At 46.0% G+C, this 27,796-nt stretch overlaps 2 protein-coding genes across 2 annotated transcripts in view; one reads left to right on the forward strand and one right to left on the reverse strand.

Annotated features, from left to right (window-relative positions):
• The window catches only part of DUSP23 (dual specificity phosphatase 23), a 395,843-nt gene extending 372,493 nt beyond the window's left edge, over positions 1 to 23,350 (reverse strand). The window contains exon 1 of the mRNA XM_075843450.1: positions 23,201 to 23,350. The gene's annotated coding sequence lies outside the window, so the exon portion shown is untranslated. The remainder of the gene's footprint in view (positions 1 to 23,200) is intronic.
• The window catches only part of DCAF8 (DDB1 and CUL4 associated factor 8), a 117,667-nt gene that overhangs the window by 16,266 nt on the left and 73,605 nt on the right, over positions 1 to 27,796 (forward strand). The window lies entirely within an intron of this gene.

Genomic DNA, 27,796 nt, shown 5'->3' on the forward strand with positions numbered 1-27,796 from the left:
TTTCGGAGCTCTAATGGTTGACTAATGATTTTCGACCTGAGGGGAGAAGTCATCCACGAGCGGACGCCCGGTACCGCTAATTATCTCGCTGCACCGGAGCAGCGCCAGCTGAAGGACTATTCACTTCCGACCATTTCTCCAGGAGCACGCTCATCTTCAAGAAGACATCAAAGAAATCATCGACCTGAATGCCGATCCAGCAGTCAAGAACGCACGATGGAGACCGCCAACCCGTCTACAAGACCAAAAATGTCCTCAACACGTGAAGACCTCCACCTGATGACCACAACATGGCAAATTTATCAAAAAAATACAAATATTTGAGGCCCATCATTAAAAAAAATTAAAAAAATTGGGGCCAACATGAAGTTGCGTCCACAGAAGTCCCGTACTTTCCACCCGACCGGACGAGCTGGTTCTGCCACCATGGATGTTCACCCGAGAGGACAACTCCAACCGGTACCCATTAATTCCAACATTCAAGTTGTTTTTCGGGACTGTGATATTGATGGTCTGTCCTAAGGATCGGCCACTTTTATCTGGTCGGAGTGGGTTTAACTTCCGGTACCCCCACCGATCAGCTGACTGAAAGCAGTACCAGGCACCACCACAACCAAATAGATGGCGCTGTGTCTGGGTAAACATTGAAGGGGAGGCGGCACTTGCAGATCGACAGGAGTTCCAGTAGACGAAACCCACCGATCACATATTGATCGCCTATCCTAAGGGCGGGGCCAACAATATCACAGACCCGGAAAACCCCTCAATCCAAATGTAATGCCCATTTCATGACGTAATTAGTTGGTCATTGGTCATACGATAATACGATTTCTGTATAGCCTAAACCATAATTCATGACGAAGGACGAAAAAAATCTGACTCGCCCGATCGAGTGCCCGATCGGGGATTGGTCGTTGTCAAACATGATCAAGAAAAATGGAAAATGGACAATCGATGATGACAATTCTCTAAATCCGGCGATCAACTCACTAGGGTATGACCATCTTTAGGGTTAACGAGCCGAATGGGTACGCTAACGGAGAAGAGATCTGTTGGATGAAGGATTAGTCAGTCGAAAGCCATCTTATGTCTATGGCCACCAGGGCACCATGCTCGGAGATGATCAAAACTGAAAGTGGAGCAGTTACCCATAGCAACCAATGAGATCGCTGCTTTCATTTTACAAAAGGCCTCAGAAAAATAAGAGGTGGAATCTGATTGGTTGCTATGGGTAACTGCTCCACTTTTTCTTCGTACCAGTTTGGTTCAATCTCCCCTTTTTGAGGAGGACACGTGGACCTCATCGTGCTCTTCTGGGCCTTACATTTCTAGTCGGTGTTCACAGAAGAAGAGACTTAAATGTCTCCGAGGTAACGTATTAATAATTCCTGAGTGTCTGATGTCCTCTTTGTGGACGCGTGACGTAACAAAGGCTTCCTGACAAAGAGCCTCGTCCTCTGCTGGACCTTTCAACTTCTGAGGGCACCTAATCCCATCAAACGCTCAGAACTTCACAGCGGTGTCATCTACGTTTTATGTCCAGGAATTCTGGGTAAAAGGAAAAGAGACGACCCCGAGAAGAACCACCTCAGCTCAGAAGGACCACGTTATTGGTAGCAGGAGATAATAGGTCTGGTGTGGTCTACCACAACTCATCTACTGTGATGACCACTCTTGGTCCTCACAATTATTAGACATTTTTTAGAAGATCCCGCTAAGTTTTATGGGTTCCTCAACACTCTAATGTCCTTGGTCTCAGGTCTGGGGGGATCTTCCCGATCTGACAACATCCTGTAGGAATCCAAGTTTTAGCCGCAAGCTGCATGTCCGATCATCTATGGTTGACTTTAGGATCTTTGAAACGTTCTTGGACCTTGGGCAAGGATTTAATGCCACAGCTACTCGTTAGACCGAGAACCAATCGTGATGGTGGTGACCATACAGGAGAACTGAGACACCCATAGGCTCAGGACTGGATCGTATGACATCACCGTGCTCAGCTTGATGACATCATTGATGACATCATTAGGCGCGATGATCGTCTTGTTGACCAGTTGAACATCAGAAGTAGTCAATGGAGGAGAAAACCTCAACCAGGTCCAACTGTTTAGGGTCAGGGGTGTAGTTATATGTGCTATATGGGAGGACTGAGATACCCATAGGCTCAGGACTGGATCTTATGACATCACCGTGCTCAGTATGATGACATCATTAGGCGCGATGCTTGTCTTATTAACCAGTTGAACATCAGAAGTAGTCAATGGAGGAGAAAACCTTAACCAGGTCCAACTGCTTAGGGTCAGGGGTGTAGTTATAGGGGTGCAGCTATACGGGAGGACTGAGACGTCCATAGGCTCAGGATTGGATCTTATGACATCACCGTACTCAGCTTGATGACATCATAAGGCGCGATGCTCGTCTTGTTGACCAGTTGAACATCAGAAGTAGTCAATGGAGGAGAAAACCTGAACCAGGTCAAACTGCTTAGGGTCAGGGGTATAGTTATAGGGGTGCAAAGGTAGCAGTCGCACCCGGGTCCTGGTGTCGGAGGTCCCCGAGTAGATGCCACCATTAGTAATGGCACATGATAGTTGGGGGGGGGGGGGGCGGGCTGTTACAGATTTTTCTTTGAGGCCCAGGAGCTTTGAATTCTTACCCGCCCATCATTGCACTCCTCTGGGTTTTGGCAATGATGCCCGAGGTGCGGGTACAAGTTGGGCACTGGTACCCCAGACCCACAGGACACTGATCCATCCTCGTCATGGTTAACCATGTCAGTGCCAGATCTCGTCACACACAAAGCAGTGCTGTTCATCTCCTGACAACTGCAGAAGGCAGCTGACGTCTGTCACTAGCAGCTGTCCAGGAATCTGTTTGGGATGGAGAGTCTTCTGCGTGTCCCTCGCCACCATCTGCCTGGTTCCTGTTCTTCTACCCCGCTCAGGCCTCTCTGTGATGTTCTGGAGCCGGTGTCTTAGGACTGGGACTGTTACATGTGTTCTGTAAGAGCCACCAATACACCTCCCAAAAGACTGTCACCCAGCTTTCCCAGAACCCTGAAAAGCAATATCGCCTCCATTAAAGCTCAAATCTGCCTTGTTATGCAGTGATACATCCCGCTGCCCCCATACCGCTACATAACTAGCTCGCTCTGCCATTCAGTCGTTTGGGAAAGCTGGGTGACAGTCGCATATAAAGCTTTCCTAGAACCTGAAACTGTGGAGTATTTATATCTCACTGGAGCTTCTGACCTTCCCCGTCTCTTATAGATGGTCAGTCCAGGAGATCCATAAAATGTGTGTATACACCGTGTATCTAAGCCTATCATGTGAGATACTGTCTGCTGAGCTGTGTATCTAATCCTATCATGTGTGATACTGTCTGCTGAGCTGTGTATCTAATCCTATCATGTGTGATACTGTCTGCTGAGCTGTGTATCTAATCCTATCATGTGTGATACTGTCTGCTGAGCTGTGTATCTAACCCTATCATGTGTGATACTGTTTGCTGAGCTGTGTATCTAATCCTATCATGTGTGATACTGTCTGCTGAGCTGTGTATCTAACCCTATCATGTGTGATACTGTTTGCTGAGCTGTGTATCTAATCCTATCATGTGTGATACTGTCTGCTGAGATGCTGTATCTAATCCTATCATGTGTGATACTGTCTGCTGAGCTGTGTATCTAATCCTATCATGTGTTGTACTGTCTGCTGAGCGGTGTATCTAATCCTATCATGTGTGATACTGTCTGCTGAGCTGTGTATCTAATCCTATCATGTGTGACACTGTCTGCTGAGCCGTGTATCTAATCCTATCATGTGTGATACTATCTGCTGAGCGGTGTATCTAATCCTATTATGTGTGATACTATCTGCTGAGCGGTGTATCTAATCCTATCATGTGTGATACTGTCTGCTGAGCTGTGTATCTAATCCTATAATGTGTGATACTGTCTGCTGTGCTGTGTATCCAATCCTATCATGTGTGATACTGTCTGCTGAGCTGTGTATCTAATCCTATCATGTGTGATACTGTCTGCTGAGCTGCGTATATAATCCTGTCATGTGTGATACTGTCTGATGAACTATTATATCTAATCCTATCATGTGTGATACTGTCTGCTGAGCTGTGTATCTAATCCTATCATGTGTGATACTGTCTGCTGAGCTGTGTATCTAATCCTATCATGTGTGATACAGTGCTGAGCTGTGTATCTAATTCTATCATGTGTGATACTGTCTGCTGAGCTGTGTATCTAATCCTATCATGTGTGATACTGTCTGCTGAGCTGTGTATCTAATCCTATCATGTGTGATACTGTCTGCTGAGCCGTGTATCTAATCCTATCATGTGTGATACTGTCTGCTGAGCTGTGTATCTAATCCTATCATGTGTGATACTATCTGCTGAGCTGTATATCTAATCCTATCATGTGTGATACTGTCTGCTGAGCTGTGTATCTAATCCTATCATGTGTGATACTGTCTGCTGAGCGGTGTATCTAATCCTATCATGTGTGATACTGTCTGCTGAGCTGTGTATCTAATCCTATCATGTGTGATACTGTCTGCTGAGCCGTGTATCTAATCCTATCATGCGTGATACTGTCTGCTGAGCTGTGTATCTAATCCTATCATGTGTGATACTGTCTGCTGAGCTGTGTATCTAAGCCTACCATGTGTGATACTGTCTGCTGAGCCGGTGTATCTAATCCATCATGTGTGATACTATCTGCTGAGCTGTGTATCTAATCCTATCATGTGTGATACTGTCTGCTGAGCCATGTATCTAATCCTATCATGTGTGATACTGTCTGCTAAACTGTGTATCTAATCCTATCATGTGTGATACTGTCTGCTGAGATACTGTATCTAATCCTATCATGTGTGCTACTGTCTGCTGAGCTGTGTATCTAATCCTATCATGTGTGATATTGTCTGCTGAGCTGTGTATCTAATCCTATCATGTGTGATACTATCTGCTGTGTATCTAATCCTATCATGTGTGATACTGTCTGCTGTGTATCTAATCCTATCATGTGTGATACTGTCTGCTGAGTTGCTGTATCTAATTCTATCATGTGTGATACTGTCTGCTGAGCTGTGTATCTAATCCTATCATGTGTGATACTGTCTGCTGAGCTGTGTAAATCCTATCATGTGTGATACTGTCTGCTGAGCCATGTATCTAATCCTATCATGTGTGATACTGTCTGCTGAGCCATGTATCTAATCCTATCATGTATGATACTGTCTGCTGAGCTGTGTATCTAATCCTATCATGTGTGATACTGTCTGATGAACTATTATATCTAATCCTATCATGTGTGATACTGTCTGCTGATTGGCTGTATCTAAGCTTCTCATGTGTGATACTGTCTGCTAAGCTTGTGTATCTAATCCTATCATGTGTGATACACTGCTGATTGACTGTATCTAAGCTTCTCATGTGTGATACTGTCTGCTGAGTTGTTGTATCTAAGCTTCTCATGTGTGGAGTGTCAGCAGCTACTTCCATGTCGGGGTTTAGTACAGGTGTCTACCGGACTTTTAGTTATATCTGTTTCTGGGAAAGCTGGGTGACACATGCCGCCACCATTACAGCTTGTCTAGAGCCCTGAATGTGAAATCTGCCCAGTTACGCATTGTTATAGGAGAAGACAACACATTACTGTATACTCAGCAGATTTGACATTCAGGAGTCTGGGAAAGTTGTGTTACGATCACCCGGCTTTCCCAGTGACAACTATAACCAATAACAGAATAGATTTTTGGCTCCTCTCACAGATGAGTGGTAATAATGTCACATGTGAGTCTTTGGGAGCGATGACACAATTACGGGACTAACCTGGATTATAGGGGAACGGGGGTCTGGCGGATGCAGTTTCTAGAATTACACTGAGATAAGCGGCTATTGTCACGCTCATCTCCTGCCTGGATATCGCATTACGTCTCCATTCACTGATGATGTGAGGTCGGTAATGGAGATTTTTGTGATGTCACGGGCTCCCAGGAGCACAGAGTATTTCAGGAGCCAATGACCTGTCTTGGGCACATCGTTTTATGACGGGGCCTTATTCTAGATTCTCTGCAGTATGTAAATGTGAACGATGGCCGGCTTACATATATACACAATGAATGGGTTAATATGGGCTGTTCAATTCCTCTGTGCTTGCTGTCAGTGAATGGACACACACTGGTAAAGACCTAATGCTTCTCACAGCTGAGGGTTTACCACAATTGCATCCAGTCTAGACAATTCTCTCATAAAATTTTACCTGCACTGACACATTGTAACAAACTATCAGGACAGGAGAGAGATTTGTGCTGCTGATGTGTTTAGAGGATTGTCTGGATTGGATACAATTGTAGCAAACTCTTTTCTCCGCCCCTTGACCACGTCTTCATTTTTGTGATGTTGCCTCCCTATGGAGGGAGGTGGTATTACACCCATTGGACCTCCACCGCATCTGACCGTATTTCACGTCCTAGGAGCTTTTGGATATTCTGAAACTCTGATACTTGAGGTTTCATTTGCCGGCCAGCGAGCAGCAGGAATATTTATAGGCTCGGCTGAGATGCGGCGTCTGCAGGCCGTGTATCAAACTTCCACAAATATGTGTTTTGGCATAAAGTCGATTCATTTTGCGCTAATTTAAGCACGTCGGCGGTTATCAATCAAGCGCGCTAATATTTCATCGTAAGTGCCGGCAATGCTGGGAGCCTGTGCCCCGATGTGTTGGCTGGAAAATTACTGCGGTCCCAAAACTTCACCCTCCTGATGAAATATCGCCCTGTGATGATGTCACCTGTCTGTAAGATATGAGGGGTGATGTCACTGTGTAGGTTGTCAGCAGTATGTCACCCGCAGTACAGCAGTAAGTCACCCGCAGTACAGCAGTACTACTCCGGGGACACATACATTAATCACAGGCTGAGATGAAGCTGGGGAAAATAAGTGGAGGCCTATTCAGGGCTGTATAATGTAAATGATAGGGGCCCTACAGCATATGTCGGAATGGGCCCCTCCTCATTTCAGGGTATAGACCCCACAAATATGATGGGCAGATGCTGAGACTCCAGTTTTCCTGTTGCTGTAGATGCGGAGGTCAGCATAGTAGCTAGAAGCTAATCACAATTGTGGAGAAGTTAAGCAGGGGCGGGGACATCAGGGGGAGGAGCAACCGAAGCAACTGAACCCCCAGCTTACCGCAGATCCATGGGAGCTATCCAAACAGAAATGACTCCAGATTAAAATTAAGTTTGGGACTATTTTGGGGAAGGGATCAAGTTTTCCAAATCTTTGAGGGTCCGGGTAAAATAATTTTTACTGTATGTCCTTGAAGGGGGTTCAATTCGGTCATAGTGCGGGTTTCGGCGACAGGCAGATATCTCACTGACAATTGAGGGCCAGTATTAATATGAAATGTATATGTATTATGTAAACCGACCAGATGAAAGGGGTTGTCTACTTTGAGCCAATGAGTTGATTGTGAACTAGACCCCATGGGTCCTGCTGCTGGTCCAACCAATCAGCTGTTGTCACCAGGGTAAGGAAAACCCTAAAGTCCTTTATTTTTTATTGGTGCACTGGGCCCACCAGAGCGAGAACTGTTCCCAAATCTGGCTAAAAAAACAACTAAAAGGGCATAGGGAAAAAGGTTGACTATCCCTTTAAGTGTCTCTGACAACCCTAGCCCCGCCCCTGAGTATAAATGCAAATAATTTATCACAATGCATTTTTATGGAGCCAGCCGGTCACAACATTGCTGGTGAAGGGTGAATGGGTTTACGATGAAGATATTTAGAAGGTATTAATTAATTGTGGAACAATATAAATCAAGCGCGAAATGTATGATGTCACCTCGTACGGTGCCGGTGATTACAGGCCGCGCCGCGTTAACCCTTACTGCTCATAAATCCTTGTTTTTTTTTCACTTTTTACCCTTTATTAGTTTTCGGAGTCGGGAAGAACTTCACAGCCTGTGCCCAACTCGCTTCACTCCCGCTCCTGGCTCTGGTTACAGGCTGTCATTGTATTTCTAATGTGCCAACGCATTTCACAGAGCTGTCAGATAAGGTAACGGGATGACACTGACGGAGGGATCAGGACGGCGCATCCTTCCTTGTGATTTTTTTATGGGGTTTTCAGAACATTTACTGCAGGAGGACATATGGGTTTTTGGTAATTTATAAGTTGGGAAACTTTCCAGAGAAATGTACTGGGCGACGTGACATGAATGATTCACAACTGCCTGACAGCGCCCCCTATAGGTGGTCCTTTACTAAAGTGCTGCCCCAAAAAGAGCATTCGGAATGGAGCGCAACTAGTTCAGACCTTAGCCGAGACAGTAGGAGAAATCTTATGCACCTACTTTAACTTCCTATGGGATTTCTTTGTAAAATAATGCTGGCTCAGTGAATAAGTGTCCCTCACGACCATAGCGACCAATCAGAGACTGGAAGCCCATCGTATATATTCATTGCTCCAGTAAGTTCTGGTGACTCACTGGTTAAGTCATGAGATTGGTGAATAAATCAGGAATTCATGATCACTGATCCAGGCAGAGAGGCAGAAGACAGATTTAGTAAAACTTGACATTACTTGGAGGCTAATTGGAAATAATAATTTATCTTGTGAGCCCATAGGCGGCGTGATGTGACGTTGGCTCAGTGGGTAAGAGAACTACCGATGACAACTATAAAACAATGATAATATATTGGGATACTTCTGCATGAAGTGAATGTGACTCTTTCCTTGTGAATGAAGGTAAGCGGGGGTACAGTTCTGGGCAGCGCTCTTAACCACTAGACCAGTCTATATGAACATGAGGATTCTTTTTTTTCTGACCAGCTGTCTGTATCCCTTGGCTGCTTCCCCCTCGATAAGCTGTAGGGTAAGGCCCCATCAACACGACCATAGATTTCATCCGTAACTACGGCCCGTTTCATTTCTACGGCCGACGGACACCTTCCCGTATATTTACGGGAAGATGTCCGGGCAGTGGAAAGTTTCCGTAAAAATAGGACGTGTCCTATTTTTTTACTTTACGGACTTTATAATGGGAGCAAGTCCCACAAATGCGGACAACCATCCACTACCGGCCGTAGCCGTAATCACGGACCGGGATTATGGCTACGGCCGTGTGCATGCGGCCTTACTCGTCTGTGAAACGGGTGACTCACTCAGCTTTTACAAAGGTTTACCACCTACCATTGAAACTGTTCTCCGTCCCAATAATTGTCCTTTGGCGGGGGCGCGGTTCGGTAATCTCCCCGCATTGGGTTTTAAGGGATAGTCCATATAATAATAGGAGAAGTAAAGCATAATCATACGGTTTAGAAGAGATGATCTCACTGTATTTCTATGGCCTGAATACGAGGATTGTATCTAGTCATTTTGTTTACATTACCAGGACAAAAGTATGTGCCCCCCCCCCCTACTCAATGGTGGGTTTGGTCGTGTCATGCTAGCAGGTGAAAACAATCTGATCTACAGCAATTTCCATGGACAGACCTTAGAAGTAGATTGGGTCGTAGAGTTCAGTAACTATCATCATGGTATGGTCATAGGTTTTGCTGTACAACAGGTCCAGTGGTCAGATGTCTTCCCTGATAGAGATACCTCAGTCACCTGCAATGGAGTCGACATATCTAGGACCAAAAACATCTCAGCCATGAAGTGATAAGCTACACAAACCAAGAACAGGCCCACCAAAGCCTGAAACATAGAAGAACTGTTCTTCAGGAGCTTCATGGATTGGGTTCCTATAGCCAAACAGATCATCAAACATTGGCTGGAGTTTGTTAAAGCCATTGCCACCGGACTCTGGACCACCGGACGTACATTCTCTGGAGGAATCAATCATGGTTGACCAGTGGCATCTCATAAATGAATGTGGGTTTGGAGGATACCAGGAGAACAAGTCCTGACCAAATGTGTAGGGCTAATTGTAAAGTCTGGTAGAGGAGGAACAACGGTCGGAGTTGTTTTTTATGGCTTGGTCCTCTTGGTTCCAGTGAAGAGAAAACGTAATGCTCCTGTATACAATGACCTTCAAGAGAACTGTATGAGAACGTCTTCTGGTAATAGTTTGAGGAAGGTCCTTTCTGGTCTCAGTATGACCATCCTCCCCAGGAACAAGATGACGTCCATCAAGATATGGTTTGTTTTGGAAGAACCTGACTGCATAGATCCATGACCTCAACCAACACCATCAGTTCCTGACCTTACCAAAGGCCTCGTAGATGAATGGACATGTTCTACAATCTAGAGGAAGGTCTTCTCAAAACAGTGGAGGTTCCTGTAGTGACAAAAAAGAACCAATGCTGACCATAGTCTTGGAATTAGATGTTTAATGAGCACCTATGGTGGTGATGTCCAAGGGTGCACATACTTTTGGCCTGTAGCGTATAGATAGGGTTGGAAGACATTTGCTTATACTGTTGCTGAGTTACAGCTGATTGATGGAGCACCATGCGTTGTATGGTCAAAGGTGGACCTAGGCACAACTTTACCCCCATAAATCCTTGTGACTAAAACAACTGTAGGGACTTTTGTGGTCAGGATCGCGGTATGGCGACTGCTACCAACAGATTTACTGACACACGGAAGGTGGAGATTTTATGGGGCCCCTTTGACTGTGAGGTCGACCTATTATCACTAACGAGACAAGTTCACTGTCATTTGACTGACATGTTTTTCATTCTTTTTTATTTACATTCTAGGAAGAACCAGTCCGGCCACTCGTATGTAATTCCAGCCCAGTTGTAAACATTAATGGAGAAATTCTTGGCGGGGCCGAGTAAAATCCAAAAAGTCTTTAAAAAAAGAGACCAGACTTGACAAACCTGAAAACATTTTCTCCTGTAAGTCCTTAAGTGGTCCTTCAGAAAGCCCTGGAGATCAGCTGGTATGATTGGGGAACCTCTGGCCAGAACATTTCCCCTGCCACGGTCACTTGTATGAATAGGCCGGGTCCGCCAGGGCGGGACTTGCTCAGGATAATTAGAGGCGGGTCCTGAGAGGGGCCCCATTCTATGATTTCCATATTCCATAGTAACTTTACCCACATTTTAGGTGTATCTGTGCATGGGAAACCTGGGTGACAACAAATATGGCCACCATTACAGCTACCACCGGGCACCTAAATTTTTGTTGGGCACCAAATTTTTGGGCACCTAAATGGTAAATCTACCCAGTTTGTATAAATATGAGAGATGGGTCAATGCATAGCAAGTCAGATTGAACACATAGCAACAACCCTATGGGACTGAGGTAGACTGCCGCTAGCACTAGTGTGGCAGAAAGGGCCCCCAGGGGCGTAGCTAGAGGCTGGTTACCGGGTGCTGTGTGCCTGGATTATGCCAACTAGCCACTTTGCTTTGGCCAGGGCATTTAGATACAGGGCTAGGACAGCAAAATTCCCCCAGGTGAAGGAAAGTCGATCTACGTTTCTTTTCCATGACCCCAATTTTTTTAGAACTTTTTAAATTTTTATAGAATTTTTGTAATTTTTTTTAAATTTCATTATTGGTAATAAATTGGGCAAAATGTGTTACGGGATATATCAGATACTTTATTAGTAACATTATTAATACAGAAGACGCCGGGTGATATGGCGGCTGGTGGGAGCGCGGTAATAAAGGACTTCATATATTTTTGAACAAATGGGCCGTGGACCCGGATTTCCATTTCTTCTGCGCGCTTGATATGATATCGTTGTATAGGTAGACGGAGCCCGCTGAGACATTAGTTCCATCACAGCGGGAGAGCGGCATCTAATATTTCTTGTCTAATGATAAAATCAGCCGGCGCTTTCATCTTCCAGATTTTATTTTTTTTGTGTTTTTTTGTTTTATGAATTTTATTAGTTTATTTCCTGAAATTAAAATATAAAATTCTCTATAGTAGGTTATTTTAGCTCTAGTTCACCTGTGTAGCCTGCTACTACCCAATCAGTTACTATTACTATAGTCACGTGGTTGACAACCAAAGGCATGACAGGTTGTCAAAGCCCCGCCCCTTTTACAATCATCCCCTTCATAATAATATAATCATAATAATGATTCTTTTTTTCAGTCCTTCAATTGAAGAGGCATATAGGAGACTCAGAATATCCTGCAAATTAATAAAATCGTCAGAATGTTTGATAGTCTGGAAGTCCAGTAATCCGGATCATGCCGGATTATTGGAAACATTACGGTATAATTAAAGAGTAAAATGACTAAATACAGTTAAAGTCACTAAAACAGTAGAAGTCCTTTAATCTGGCATCAATGGGACCTGATAGGGGCAAGATTATCAGATGTTCTGGATTATCGGACTGTAAAAGTATATAGAACTCCAAGCCCAGAGGAAGTTCCTAATGAATCCTCTCTGCTTCTCCTCTTGTAAAATGCCTCATAATACGGCAGATTTATGTTAATTTTTTTTCCCCAGATTATCATATTTTCTGGATTATTGGATAACGGATTAAAGGAATTTTAGTATTTTTTTTTTTAAAATATAGTTTTTGCATATTTTAAATTTTTTACATTCCAGTTTTAAGTCTATATAAAGTATGAACAGGAGTTAAATGTCCAATGGTTCAGAAAATCCACTAGTCTGACAAATGCTTGATTGACCTGACAAATCTGCTAATCCGGCACATCCCAATCATGTTGGATTATTGGAATTTCTATGTATAATTAAAAGAGAATGGGAAGAAAAAAAAACCCAGCTATATAGTATGCCGAAATCTACAAATATGGCCAATCCTGACCCTACCGGACTATTCATATCACTACGCGTTTCAGGCCCGACCCGTATTAATGTTTTTTTTCCCAATTTATTTTTTAAGATGTGGCCGATGATCTATTTGGTTCTCCCCACCTAATTATAAGATAACTTCATCCAACGCGTTTCAAACCCTGACGTAGAAGGGGTAAAACAAAAATGTCAAAAATTTTGGGCATTATTTTTGTTTAATATGAACAGGAGCCGTATGGTTAATGGTCTACTCAAGTTTTTCCATATGCCTAAAGGATCACCCTACCTGAGGGCCACACGACAACTCGCGTACAGATATTTTGTTTCCGTCTGACACGATGTAAACAGGTTCCTCAGGAATTTTAATCATATCCGCCAAATTATGTCATATCTGTTGCTAGAGAGAAGCGGCCAAGTGTCTCACCTCTATGTCAGTGTCTCTTCAGGGATGAGACTCCCCCCGGGGCGATTTCACAAGTCAGTATAAAAAATTTTCAAAAACATTTTTGAGGTGTGCAGTCTGTGCCCCATGGATGAGGTTCGGGAGACAACTCTTCCGGCTGACACATGCCTGGCCATGTACAGTCACAGTAATATATATTTTCTGGACTAATTAAGACAGTCACGGTCCCATTAACCTTCCACAGAAGGGTGTGACCCCCTCCCTTAAAAGCGGGTATGTTAACTTTTTAATATAGGCTATTAAAAAACATTCCTTAAATCCAGTTGGTTGACAATCCTGATGGTTGAGTAGGAATATATGCGGCATCTCGGCCCACGTGGATTGGCAAAATTAAATTCCAGCCATAAGATGCCCTCGTGGAATTTTTATAGGTAGAACTGGTTCTGTTTTTGTCCCTCGTGAGTGATTGAATTTCTCAGATCGGATTGAGAGATTTAGGCTAATGATAACCGAGCTGTAGTTACTCTGCAGGAATAACAAGGTATTGCACCTAATACATTTTTTTGGGGGCTCTTGAATTAGCTAATGGAGGTCTCATAAGGGGAACCTGACATCAATCCCGCAACGCGTTTCAAACCCTTTTTATAAAATTTGTTTTACATGACCAAGCGCCAAATGGTCAATGGTCCATTCAAGTTTCCCCATATACATATTAATGAGGGGTTTTCTGGAAGTGGGCAATCCTTTTTGGAAGGGCAACTCCAAATACAATGCCATTTGTCACCCATGTTTAGATCAATTATGGATAAAGGCAATGGACAGACCCTGATTAAAAGTGCCCATACACATTCTACGAAACTTGGCCAGACCCGCTTATTCGGCTGACGATCTAATGTGTATGGGGCCACACTACTGTCCTCTGAAGGTAGATGTCATGGGAAGACGGATCGGGTATGTTGGATTTCAACCTGGCGATCCTATGTACTCACGGGAGAAAAGCCACTGCCAGCTGCTCCGGCAAGCTCTGGGGCATTTGTCCCCCTTTTCCCTGTGTATAGCCTGGTTTTGGGGATGAGGTCTACATGAGCTGTGACCTCCATACCCCCAGGGTCCATAGTAACCGCAGAAAGTCTCTTTGGTACAAGCACCTTCATCAGAACGGCATTCTATTGAACTATATAGAGGAAATTGGACATTAGAGTGGTCAGTGTCAGTAGGCAGCTGCAAAAGCCAAGCTTAATTTATACGAGTAATATCATTTACCCACAATACTTTGATTCTTAAGTGATGAAAAGTTAGACAAGACTTGTGAATATTGCCTTTCGTGATAATAAAAATAGGCGCATTATTTACTTCACAATGGAGCTCGCATGAATCCCATTATATGTTCTAACACAAAGAACCTGTCAGGGTCACAAGATGATTGTCTGACATGAAAGATGCTTTAAAAATGTCTACAATGGCGGCGGGGGTTGAGCTGGCAGAACGTGAAGATATCGTAGGAATTTCATAGCAATTACTAGACTAGGCAATCGCTCACATTACAATCCCTTAATATTGATAGTACAATAATCCTATTATATACGATCCCTCCATAAAACGGCGGCCATGACATTTGATATTTCCAATTCCCCTCGGTTACCCTACCGGCCCGCGAGCTCATAATCATATCTCTCTGGAGCAAATCCCATAAAATAAGCCTATAATCCCAATCCTGTACAGCAGGCGAGATCCTATAATAATCGGAATTTCCAGAGACCCCCCCAGATTTGGACCCCCTCTCTGCAAGGGCCCCATATCAACCACATGGTCTTCCACGGATCTATCTGCGAGGGGAGGAAGGGGAGACCATATGTCTTTTTGAGCTGCCTAGATCCCCCCCTAGGGGTTGCGGATTTCTGGGAAATTTTATAGGATTGGCGCTTTTCCTGTATGCCCCCGTCCATCGCTGGATGCCGTGCTATATACCGTCTCACTACAGTAGCGCTGTTTAATGCTCATTTGCCGCATTCCCTTTTTCTCTCCTGGTTGCCGGTGACAATCTAAGCTGACAATGACATTATAATGACAGCTCTGCCTCCGCCACTTGACATTGTGCTCACGTCGCTGGCTGTAGGACGGGAGTGACTTACAATAAAGGTATTTTTAGATGATGTTTGTAACAGTGAACGATCAAAAGCAATAGGATTAAAGGAGGTTACTCAGATATTCACATCTATCCCAGCAGGTCCTCTGTCTTTTCTGTGGTAGGAGTAAGTAAGCCCGGCCCATGGACTACCAGAAACACCAGAACCCCCACCCCCACTATAGATCAGCACCGGAAGGGAATTAACCCCTTTCAGTCTCAGGTCATCCGGTAATATTGGCTCCTGAGTTATTCTCACTCTTTACATGACCCAATTTTTAAAGTTCAGTGAGACAATACATAACATGACCCAAACAGCTGGGAGAATGTATGGAAACTGCACAGTACCACTTATCCTGTCCTGTATACTGGGTGTAATTCTCAGTATCTGTATTATTCTGTATATATATACACTGCACAGTACCACTTCTCCTGTCCTGTATACTGGGTGTAATTCTCAGTATCTGTATTATTCTGTATATATGGACACTGCACAGTACCACTCCTCCTGTCCTGTATACTGGGTGTAATTCTCAGTATCTGTATTATTCTGTATATATATACACTGCACAGTACCACTTCTCCTGTCCTGTATACTGGGTGTAATACTCAGTATGTGTATTATTCTGTATATATGGACACTGCACAGTACCACTTCTCATCTTTTTTAATAAATGTTAACAAACATACACATGCCATAAATCCGCACATACAATACACGGGTCAAAAACCAACACAAAATGAACAAGTTATAAACACATTATGAATCTCGGCCGCCTCCTCTCTGGTCCAGATCACATTCCTACCAGCACTCAGTCTTCTGTAGTATTATAACTCACATCATCCACACATCACTCTCATCATCCACACGTCACTCACATCAGTATAAATACAAATACACAAAACTTATAGTCACAAATCAATCCAGACGCCTCAAAAGGAACAAAATCAGTAACAGTCTAAAAAATAAATAAAATTGTTAAACCACAATAAAACCAAAAACTGACCCTAACCGGTCCACGTGCCCATCAAATTATATTAACCAAGGAAAATGAGAAATTCCTACATGAGAAAACAGAAGATGTGCCTAATTGGCAAATAACCCCCCCTTTTTGTTTTTTTTTTATAATTTTGAATTTTTTTTTTTTTTTTTTGTAATTTTTAAATTTTTTTTTTTTTTTTTTTTTTTTTCCCTCCACCCTTTTTCTTAACCACAAATCCGCAATATGAATACCAATTAGTAACCAATATATACAATATATACAAAACAATACTGAACATACATATATATATATAATATCTATAATATCTACATTATACCCAATTCAAGACCAATGTCCAGTCCAAAGTCCGTACCTTTAAGCTCCGACCGACACCATCGTCCATCCTTCAATGTCTCTTTGATCGGGCCCGGCTTTTTCTTATTATTTGTACCCCCCCTCCCCCCCTTTCCCCCCTCCCCACCTAACACCTAACCCCCTCACATCTATACAAAAATACTACACTCTACAAGATATAGTAAGTAAAGACTCAGCCTGTACAATGGCATACATTACCTGACATAACACATAACACATCCTTAACAAATCCTACCCACAAGGCCCTGGTTCGGTACCTGCAAGCCCTATATCCGTCATCAACTATACAGAAAACAAAAAGCTACAGTGACAGCATTAGCCCCCCACCAGGAATAGAGACGACTAGACTAGGGCACGCTGAAGGAGAAACCCCTCCAAAGCATGGAGGCCCTACTCGTGCCCAGTCTCTCGAACTCCAAAGAACGAACCTTCCCCAGGTCACCGAGAATGTTCCTCACCACCTCTTCCTCCGGGAGGGTTTTTTGTCTGGTTGATACAAAACACCGTGCGTTCCACGTGCCGTACCTGACCGCTAAGCTGACTAAGAATAAAGTGCCCCGATCTCGACCACCCAGGTGTCTGAATGTTCCATAGGCCCATTCCGCATAGGAGAGACCGGTCAGACCAGGCCAACCAATGGAGGCACCCACCCTGCTGTAGACCCCTGTATTGAGGGGACAATGAAGCAGGAAGTGCTCCATGCTTTCCAGCACGCCGCCACACTCCTCCCGGGGACAACCCCTTTCCTCAGGGTTCCTGTGTTTCAAGTTGTCCCTCACATACAGTTTCCCATGGAAGCAACGCCAAGCCAAGTCCCAAAACTTTAAAGGGATCCTACTAGAATTTAAAACCCTCAAACCAACCTCCAGATCCCGACTTGGGCAGTCCCTGAGCGCCAGGGGCTTCTGGAAATGGGTCAACAGAACCCTGTTGTCAAGGAGCCTCCTTGACAGAGTCCTGATCTCCCACATCCCCAGACCCCACCGGCGAATTGTTTTCAGAACCACGGTAGCGTAAGCCGGAAGATGCCCATGCGGCGTGCGAAGGTCCTTCACTTGCCCTCCTGTCTCCCATTCCTGGAAGAAAGGCCGAAACCACCCCCTGCAGGAGACTACCCACGGAGGAGCCCTCTCTTGCCAGAGGTTTGACATGTTGATCTTTACAAAGGTATTAACCAGGAATACCACAGGGTTGACCATACACAACCCCCCTAGTCTCCTCGTACGGTATGTCACCTCCCTCTTGACTAGGTTCAGCTTATTCCCCCATAACATCTGGAAGAACAAGCTGTAGACCCGAGTCCAGAGAGGTTCTGGCAAGATGCAGACACTGCCCAAATAGATTAACAAAGGGAGCAGGTAAGTTTTGATCAAGTTGACCCTTTCCCTGAGGGTCAAAGACCAACCCTTCCACTGGTCGACCTTCTGAGCGGCGATCTTTAGCCTGCTGTCCCAATTTTGTTTGGGGTAATCCCCCTGGCCAAATTCGATGCCGAGAATTTTTACAAACTCCTGAGGCCCTGGAAGAGTGTCCGAGAGATCAAAGGTAGGATCTCCCCCTCCCAGCCAGAGACTCTTACACTTATCCTGGTTGATCATGGACCCGGATGCCTCCGAGTAGCGGTCAACTTCAGACATCACCCACTCTGCCTCCCCTCTCGAGGACACAAAGACGGTGACGTCATCCGCATACGCCACCACTCTCAGAGTGGCTTCCGAGGCTGCCAAGTCCATGCTGACTCCCACCAACGGTCCACGATCTACCCTCCTAAGGAAGGGGTCAATCGCGAACACGTATAAAAGCGGGCTCAGCGGGCAACCCTGGCGAACCCCAGACCCAACCTCAAAAGAGCGGCCAATCCAACCGTTCACAAGCGGAAAACTCTCTGCCCCTGCATACAAGATCTTAAGCCAATCAACAAACCCCCCCGGCAGACCATACCTCAGAAGGACCGACCAGAGATACTCGTGATCAACCCGATCAAACGCTTTTGCCTGATCCAAGGACAGCAAGTACCCCTTCCAACGGCCCGCCCTACTCTGCTCCACTGCCTCTCGGACACCGAGTACAGCGCTAAACACGCTGCGGCCTGGAACAGAGCAATGCTGAGCCCCCGAAAGGAGCCGGGGTGCAAATTTCACCAGCCGATTAAACAGCACCTTTGCCAGAACCTTTCTGTCCACATTGAGTAGCGCTATGGGACGCCAATTCTCAATGTGCGATGGGTCTTTACCCTTTGACAGGATGATCAGGGCCGACCTCCTCATTGACTTCGGCAAAGTGCCCGAGGAAAGACACTCATTCAACACCTCAGTCAACAGGGGAACTAAAATGTCCTTAAAGGTCTTGTAAAATTCAGACGTTAAGCCATCTGGACCCGGCGACTTCTTGAGGGCAAGCCCTTCAATCGCCAGTCTCACTTCCTCTTCCCTGATCGCCTCTGCCAAGACACCAAGAGAGGGGTCTACTCCTGGTTCGGGGACAGTTTCAGCCAGGAAAGCCGACATCGCATCCCGATCAAGATCCATCTTTCCCAAGAGGTGCGAGTAAAAGGATCTGACGACCTCCAAGATCCCTGATCTGGACCTTTTCAGGGATCCTGTACTGTCCATCAGTCCTGAAACCACTTTACTATTTACTGACATCTTGCAGTTCTTGTAGGGGTCGGGCGAGCGGTACTTCCCAAAATCCCTCTCAAAAACTAAAGATGCGTGTCTATCATACTGGCAACTCTTAAGCAAAGATTTCACTCTGGAAATGTCCTCGCGGTCACCTCCAGTCGAGACAAGATGCTCGAGTTTCCTCCTCAGGCCCTGATACAGGCGATACCTGTCCAGGCTCCTGAGGCTCGAGAGCTGGCGGAAGAAACTCGCCACCCTTTTTTTGAACATCTCCCACCACTCCGACTTACTGCTACAAAGATCCAGTAATGGTACCTGGCTCTGAAAGAAATCCTCAAAGGACCGTCTTATCTCCGCTTCTTCCAAGAGAGACGAATTAAGCCTCCAAAAGCCTCTTCCCATCCGGGGGGTCTCTGCAACATTCAGAGAAAATAAAATTAAACAGTGGTCGGAGAACTCCACCTCAACGACGGACACTGCCGAAGAGATGGCATCCTCCTTTAAATAAAACCTATCTATTCTAGACCTACAACTACCTCGATAAAAGGTGAATCCCGCGTGGCCTGGGGTGTGCCGGATGTGGACATCCACCAGGCGAGCCTCACTAGCTATCCTATTTAGGGCCACACAGTCATAAGTCAGCCTGTCTCTGGAACCTCCCCTATCTTGGGACCTCGTGGCAGCATTGAAGTCCCCTCCAAAGACCACCTGCCGACTCGTAAAAAGATAGGGCTTGATCCTCATAAAGAGACTTTTCCGGTCCCAGCTGGTTTGGGGACCATAGATGTTAATGAGCCTGAGCTCCTGTCCCTTCATGAGGACATCCAAGATCAGGCACCTCCCCATTTCTAATTCAATAACCCGTCTGCATTCTACTGATGCGGTGAAAAGAACCGCCACCCCGCTACCCGGCTCGGCCGCAAGAGACCAATAAGATGGTCCACGCCTCCACTCCTTTTTCGCTTTATGTATGGCTGCCAAGTCTGTCAGCCTGGTCTCTTGCAAAAATAAAATGTCGGCCTCAATTCGGCCGAGAAAATCAAAGGCCGCAAATCTAGCCTTGTCAGATTTAATGCTGGCGACATTAATAGATGCCAGCGTCAACGGGGTGGGTGCCGCCATCCTGGGTGATTGAATTAGATGACCTTTTTCCCCTTCCCCTTGCCCTTCCCCTGGTTTTTATCACTGTCTGATGAAGAGCCGAGGGCCCTTTTGAGGGATGCTGATGTGTCCATATCCTTCCCTTCCTCCACCTCCTCACCAGCACCACTATCAACCTCACCTCCAGGCTCCGGGACAGCGCTTCTCCCTGAGGGTTCCGCATGCCCTGAGGCAAGAAGCTGGACGCCCCCCACAGACCCCCTCGTCACCTTCGCCACATCCTCGCCCCCACACTCCTCATCTGAAGAGGAGATGTCCTTGAGGGTTTGAAAGCGGTTTGAGAGAACAACAAGAGGTGAGTCGGTTGGGCTTTCCTTAGGCACCTGGACCGGGGTGGGAGAAGATTTCTTATCTCCCTTTTTTTTCTTTTTAGCACCCTGCTTGCGCTTTTCATCTAGCCACCGTCTACTGTCCTCATCCATACTTTCATATAGCGAGGAACATGAAGAAGCGGCTTCCTCCTCCCTCTCCAACCTCCTGACCTCTTCATTCAAGTCCTGTTCCCCCAGGGCCTCAGTAGCAATGACACTTGCCCCCGGAGCAGGGCCAAGGGTTACCCCAGTTGCCTGGGGCTCCCCGAGCTCCCTACTCCTTCGACGGTTCTCCAATCGCCTTAACTTGGAGGGTGACTTGCCTTTCTTCCCTGGCCCCTCAGCCCCTTCACCTCCACCAGTGCCAACCACGGCAGGAGCAACCTCTCGGCTTTCTCCCGCTGGGCCCGCCATGGCGTTGGCAAAGGAACGAGGGCAGCGACTGAATGGGTGACCTAGATCCCCACACAGGTGACACCGAATATCCCCACAGGATGTGGCAAGATGACCTATCCCCCCGCACAACGCACACTTCTGCACTCTGCAGTGGGCACTGAAGTGCGTGGGGTCACCACACCTGTGGCAGAGCTTCGGCTGCCCCTGGTAAAAGGCCAGGATTCGGTCCCTTCCTAAAAAGGCTGAGGAAGGGATGTGGGTGACAGTACTTCCTGAACGCTTTAATTTAACCATAAAGGTCCAGGCCCCTGACCAGATGCCAAATTCATCCCTGTTTTTTTTGGGGACCTCCGTTACCTCCCCGTACCTGCTGAGCCAGGTCATAATGTCCATACAAGAAAGACACTCATTGCAAGTTAGGACGGTCACCTTCTTGATTTCGCTCTGACGAGACAACGCTTGTACAGCGAAGTCTCGCCAGCCGGGCTCATTCTTCACCAGCTCATAATTTGACCAAAAGAGCTCCAGGCCCTCCGGCCGAACAAAGCTGATGTCAAATACTGGGGTGCCATAGGGATGTATCAGGGCAAAGATGTCGATCGCCCTGAAATTCATCTTCAAGAGAAGCTCAACTATTTTTGCCCTAGGTGGGCACGTATCATTGCCTCTCCAGCGAAGACGAACAACATTCCTACGAGCCCCCCCAGGCCCGGCTGTCGGAAGGGTCCACACAGTTTCCCCTTCCCTTTCTTCTCGGAAAGCAGTCAGGCCATGCCTGTCTATCCAGAAGGACAGATCAACCGCTCGGCCCTCTACCATTATTGTTCTCTCACCCTTTTTAAGGGCCTCCAGGAGGCGCCGCTGTAAAATACCGTCCCCAGAGCCTGAAGATGAGGAGGAGGCCCCAGCAGTGACACTGGCATAACTGCGAGTAGTCACCCCTGGGGGGGCAGATGGACCGGCCTCACTAGACCTCATACCCCTGGCAGTAACATTCCCACCACTCACCCCGGCCCCAGACACAGGAGAGGGACCATTATTAATAGCACTAGTACCGGCACCATTCATACCCTCACCATTATTAACAGCACTTGTACCGGCACCATTCATACCCTCACCATTATTAACAGCACTTGTACCGGCACCATTCATACCCTCACCATTATCAATATCACTCGTACCTGCACCATTCATACCCTCACCATTATTAGCAGCACTTGTACCGGCACCATTCATACCCTCACCCTCTGGACCAGCAGTAAAAAGTGTTTTTGGGCCGGATGTTATCGCCTCGGTGTCATCAGGTTTCCCCTCAACCTCATTAGCGTGACATTTATTTACTTGAGACAATCCTTCCTTCTTAGAGCCAGCAATGCCCAGACTCGCCCTCACCCCTGGCAAAGCTGGCTCCCGGGCTGGGGATTCATGTGACGCAGCCACCAAAGGAATACTAGTGACTGCGCCACCGGACCCAATGACCGCAAGCTTGGGGGGACATTCAACCGTGCCGTCAGTCCCAGCAGCCCCTTCATGCTGCCGCCGCTCAGTAGCACCAACGGGTTCCAGGGACACTGGAATATTCGCTGCCAGCTCTGGTGTCGAGCCGCCCCCCATTACTGAAGAGGAAACCTGAGCACCAGAGCTTTGTTCTGCACCCAACGCTGGGCCACCAACATTATCTGGCGCTATTGACGCCTTAAAAACGCCACCAAAAACGCCACCGCTACTACGACAAGCAGGGACATTAGCCTCCATTATCACGCCATCATTGATCTCCCCGCTTTCCTGCACCGGACCCACTTCAGGGCCCGGGCTAGGCTGGATCACGGGGCTTGTGCAGCGAGCTGACCCTGCGGCCAGCTGGGGTAGCACTGGGTGGGGAACAAACTTAAAACTGACCTGTTCCTCCACGATTTTTCCAGCCTTTCTGGATTTTAGTCGCCGCCGGGCTTTGCGCTTTGCTGCGCGCTTGGCATTAACTTTCTCCTCTGGACCCAAGTCCGCGCCAAAAGAAAAATGCTGCAGGCTCACCGGAGACTGGAGCTGCCGTATTTCCGCCATCAGCCTCCCACCTGAATTGCTGCTGCTGATGTCCTGGTCACAGGTGTCCCCCTCACCGGCTGAGCTGGAGTCCATGGGTAAAGCCACTTGCTCTGCAGGCAGCTCGCTGCACGTACTCCGCTGACCAGACGCACCCGGACACATTTCCTCCTCCTCACCCTCATCATCCGTCTGCTTTCCAGGGTCACAGACACCCTTCATTGCCCGGAACCGATCATCATTAAGGAGTTTCTCCTTGAAAGGTCCACTATTCTCCAAAATAAACTTGCGCTTTTCTTTCAGGGCATCCACCTCAGATTTGAGATCCCTGATAGTCGCCATTACTACCAACCTCTTTGCTCCAGAAGTGACGTGCGACCGAACCCGGGCTGCTTTCAGCTCCTCCTGGAGCTTCCGAATGGCCTTCCCGGCGTCCTCATACCCACGGAGGCACTCCGCAACACGGGAGCTAAAGGTGGTTGTTGACTCCGTGGCACGTAGTTCACCCCAATCTGCCTCCACACCATCATGCATGCTCTGCTGCACATCTCCAGGAGCGATCCTGCTGGCTGATACACCAGGAACCTTGCGGCTTTCCTGGCTTTCTGTCCTGGTTTCAGGCGGGAGCAGGATCGGGGCCACATCGCTGTGACCCCGACTAGATCTTCTCACCCCCACAACTTCGGCCGGTTGCTGAACGCTCCCGCTACCCGCCGGCCTAGACCGGGTAACAGGAGGCTGAGAAGCACTTGGCTGGCAAGAACTTCCTCTCATCCCAAGCAGCAAACTCTCTCCCTGGAGAGGAAAGAGCCGACACCCGGAAAGAGCTTCCTCCAACACACAGACAGCACACACCCGCTCCTCCTGTCCTGTATACTGGGTGTAATTCTCAGTATCTGTATTATTCTGTATATATATACACTGCACAGTACCACTTCTCCTGTCCTGTATACTGGGTGTAATTCTCAGTATCTGTATTATTCTGTATATATGGACACTGCACAGCACCACTTCTCCTGTCCTGTATACTGGGTGTAATTCTCAGTATCTGTATTATTCTGTATATATATATATACACTGCACAGTACCACTTCTCCCGTCATGTATACTGGGTGTAATTCTCAGTATCTGTATTATTCTGTATATATATACACTGCACAGTACCACTTCTCCTGTCCTGTATACTGGGTGTAATTCTCAGTATCTGTATTATTCTGTATATATGGACACTGCACAGTACCACTTCTCCTGTCCTGTATACTGGGTGTAATTATCAGTATCTGTATTATTCTGTATATATATATACACTGCACAGTACCACTTCTCCTGTCCTGTATACTGGGTGTAATTCTCAGTATCTGTATTATTCTGTATATATGGACACTGCACAGTACCACTTCTCCTGTCCTGTATACTGGGTGTAATTCTCAGTATCTGTATTATCCTGTATATATACACTGCACAGTACTACTTCTCCTGTCCTGTATACTGGGTGTAATTCTCAGTATCTGTATTATTCTGTGTATATATATATATACACTGCACAGTATCACTTCTCCTGTCCTGTATACTGGGTGTAATTCTCAGTATCTGTATTATTCTGTATATATGGACACTGCACAGTACCTCTTCTCCTGTCCTGTATACTGGGTGTAATTCTCAGTATCTGTATATATATACACTGCACAGTACCACTTCTCCTGTCCTGTATACTGGGTGTAATTCTCAGTATCTGTATTATTCTGTATATATATACACTGCACAGTACCACTTCTCCTGTCCTGTATACTGGGTGTAATTCTCAGTATCTGTATTATTCTGTATATATGGACACTGCACAGTACCACTTCTCCTGTCCTGTATACTGGGTGTAATTCTCAGTATCTGTATTATTCTGTATATATGGACACTGCACAGTACCACTTCTCCTGTCCTGTATACTGGGTGTAATTCTCAGTATCTGTATTATTCTGTATATATATACACTGCACAGTACCACTTCTCCTGTCCTGTATACTGGGTGTAATACTCCACCACAGTAAACGATAATGTCTCCCTAGGATACGTCCCATGTAAATAAATCCATGAGCTGCTCTTAGGCTGATCTGAGGCTTTAGCAGGTCGGAGGTGACACGCGTTGCGTGCGTTGCTGCGCCCGCTCTATGTGAGCGTTTGGGATCATGGCTGTAGTGTCATCGACTGCGGTTATATTCTGCAGCCGCACCGCCATAGAATCTAAAGCAAACTCTATAAAGTCTGAGTTATAACGTGTCATCTCATCGGCGGATTAAAGAGGCTGTCTCCATCAGCGCAGAGGACGATGTCTCATCTGCTATCTCCAGATAGACTCAACTGTAGCATCCATCATGTCCGCTCTCCATGACGAACGTCAAAATATTACCTCTGCTCATCACGCCGGAGGAGCACAAGTTTACTCAACCAGGGGATATAAAAAATATCTGTGTGCAAAGTTCTCAGAATTGGACAGGAGAAAAAACATGGCTGCCATTAAATGTGTGTCATCCAGCTTTCCCAGTACCCTGAAAGTCAGATTAACCTAGATATAATTTAATACGCTCCCCTCATTGCAGAATTAAACAGATTTGGCATTCAGGAGACTGGAAAAGCTGGATGACAATCACTTCATCAGCTCCTCTGGTGGTGATATTAGTTGTCACCCAACTTTCTAAGATCCAGATATTGAATAGAATTGCTTCCATGCAGGGTTTACGCATGTAGACCCCCCATTTCTGACGACAAGTCTCTGTAGTGACCCATTTTTCTGTTGAGTGGGTTACCTTTTAGGCTCCCTGGCCCTATCTTACCCTCAGCAGGAATTCTATGATCTCAACAAAGGTAAACGGAAAGTTCTTTGAAGGGAAACACAGCAATGGCATGAAGCTAATAAAAAAATATTAACATTAGCAAATCTAGCTACTTCCTGTCAGCCATATTAGCTTTTACAGGGCTTCTTTTTCAGTCAGCAGGTCACACAGAGAGTTCCTTCCTCCTCTCTATCTCTAAGCTCTCCCTGTCAATCACAGAGAAAGGACTTACAGCAAAATGCTTGATTGACTGCCCGTACAGTACGACCAGTTCTTGGTGTCAGTGACCAAATATTAATTTGTCTATCAGAGATGTGTCAGACAGAACCAGGGAGAGGAAGTAGGTAACATCTCCTCTTGATGACATCAGTAAGAGAGGAAGTAAGTATCTTCTCCTGGTGACAGCAGTAAGGGAGGAAGTAGGTAACTTCTGCTCCTGATGACATCAGTAAGAGAGGAAGTATCTTCTCCTGGTGACAGCAGTAAGAGGGGAAGTAGGTAACTTCTCCTCCTGGTGACATCAGTAAGAGAGGAAGTAAGTATCTTCTCCTGGTGACAGCAGTAAGAGGGGAAGTAGGTAACTTCTCTTCTTGGCGACATCATTAAGAGAGGAAGTAAGTATATTTTCCTGGTGACAGCAGTAAGAGAGGAAGTAGGTAACTTCTCTTCTTGGTGACATCAGTAAGAGAGGAAGTAAGTATCTTTTCCTGGTGACAGCAGTCAGATAGGAAGTAGGTAACTTCTCCTCCTGATGACATCAGTAAGAGAGGAAGTATCTTCTCCTGGTGACAGCAGTAAGAGGGGAAGTAGGTAACTTCTCCTCCTGGTGACATCAGTAAGAGAGGAAGTAAGTATCTTTTCCTGGTGACAGCAGTAAGATAGGAAGTAGGTAACTTCTCCTCTTGATGACATCAGTAAAAGAGGACATAAGTAGTACTGGCAAGTAGGTAACGTCTCCTCCTGATGACATTAGTAAGAGAGGAAGTAGCTAACTTCCTCTCCTGCTGAAGTTTCAATATAAATCTATATAAAAGTGTTCTCCTTTGAGTTGCCAGTGTTAATAGCTCATGACTTGGAGACTTTGAGTGTATAATATGCCACGCTCCATATTGTCCTTGTTTTGTGGTATGTCCATATTTGGACCTAAGAGGGGTATAATAATGGGGCGTGGCAAAAACAGACATGACTGTGTGGAGGAAGTGCGACCTTTATTCGTTCCAATCGTGTGAAGAGTATGTGGATGTATTTGTAGATTAAACTCCCCTAAAAAAACTGGGAAGGGCCACACGCAACGCTCTTGGGTGCCACTGGTGCAGATCTGGGCACTACTAAAGTGTAACATTACTGATGGCACGGATGAGTTCTAATCTCCCTCTTTGATACCATCTGCACAGAGAATGTAATCTTGGAAGTAATCATCCTCTGCTTCCTTCTGCTAATTATAACCTCGCCAGCCTCTATAGTCACAAAATGGAATAACCCCCCCCCCCCACACCCCGGACTCTTTTATATTCTCTCACTTTTTGAATCTTCCCTTTAAAACAGAAGCGCTTGGTCTACATTCTGATATATATATATATATGTATACATATATGTATATATCCATGAGAAACCCGAACGCCTTATAAGACAGCAGAACAGATAACTTCACCATAAAATATCAGCCATTTTAACCCAATGTTTCCCAGAATGGGCAAAGCATAACACTGGCACAGTCTAATGCCCAATACCAAATATCATCACACAGGCGGATAGCAAAGAATATGAATACATAGTAAATAATATGCAATTCTACAGATGGTA

The sequence above is a fragment of the Rhinoderma darwinii genome, chromosome 12 (assembly GCF_050947455.1).
Source record: "Rhinoderma darwinii isolate aRhiDar2 chromosome 12, aRhiDar2.hap1, whole genome shotgun sequence".
NCBI lineage: Eukaryota > Metazoa > Chordata > Amphibia > Anura > Rhinodermatidae > Rhinoderma > Rhinoderma darwinii.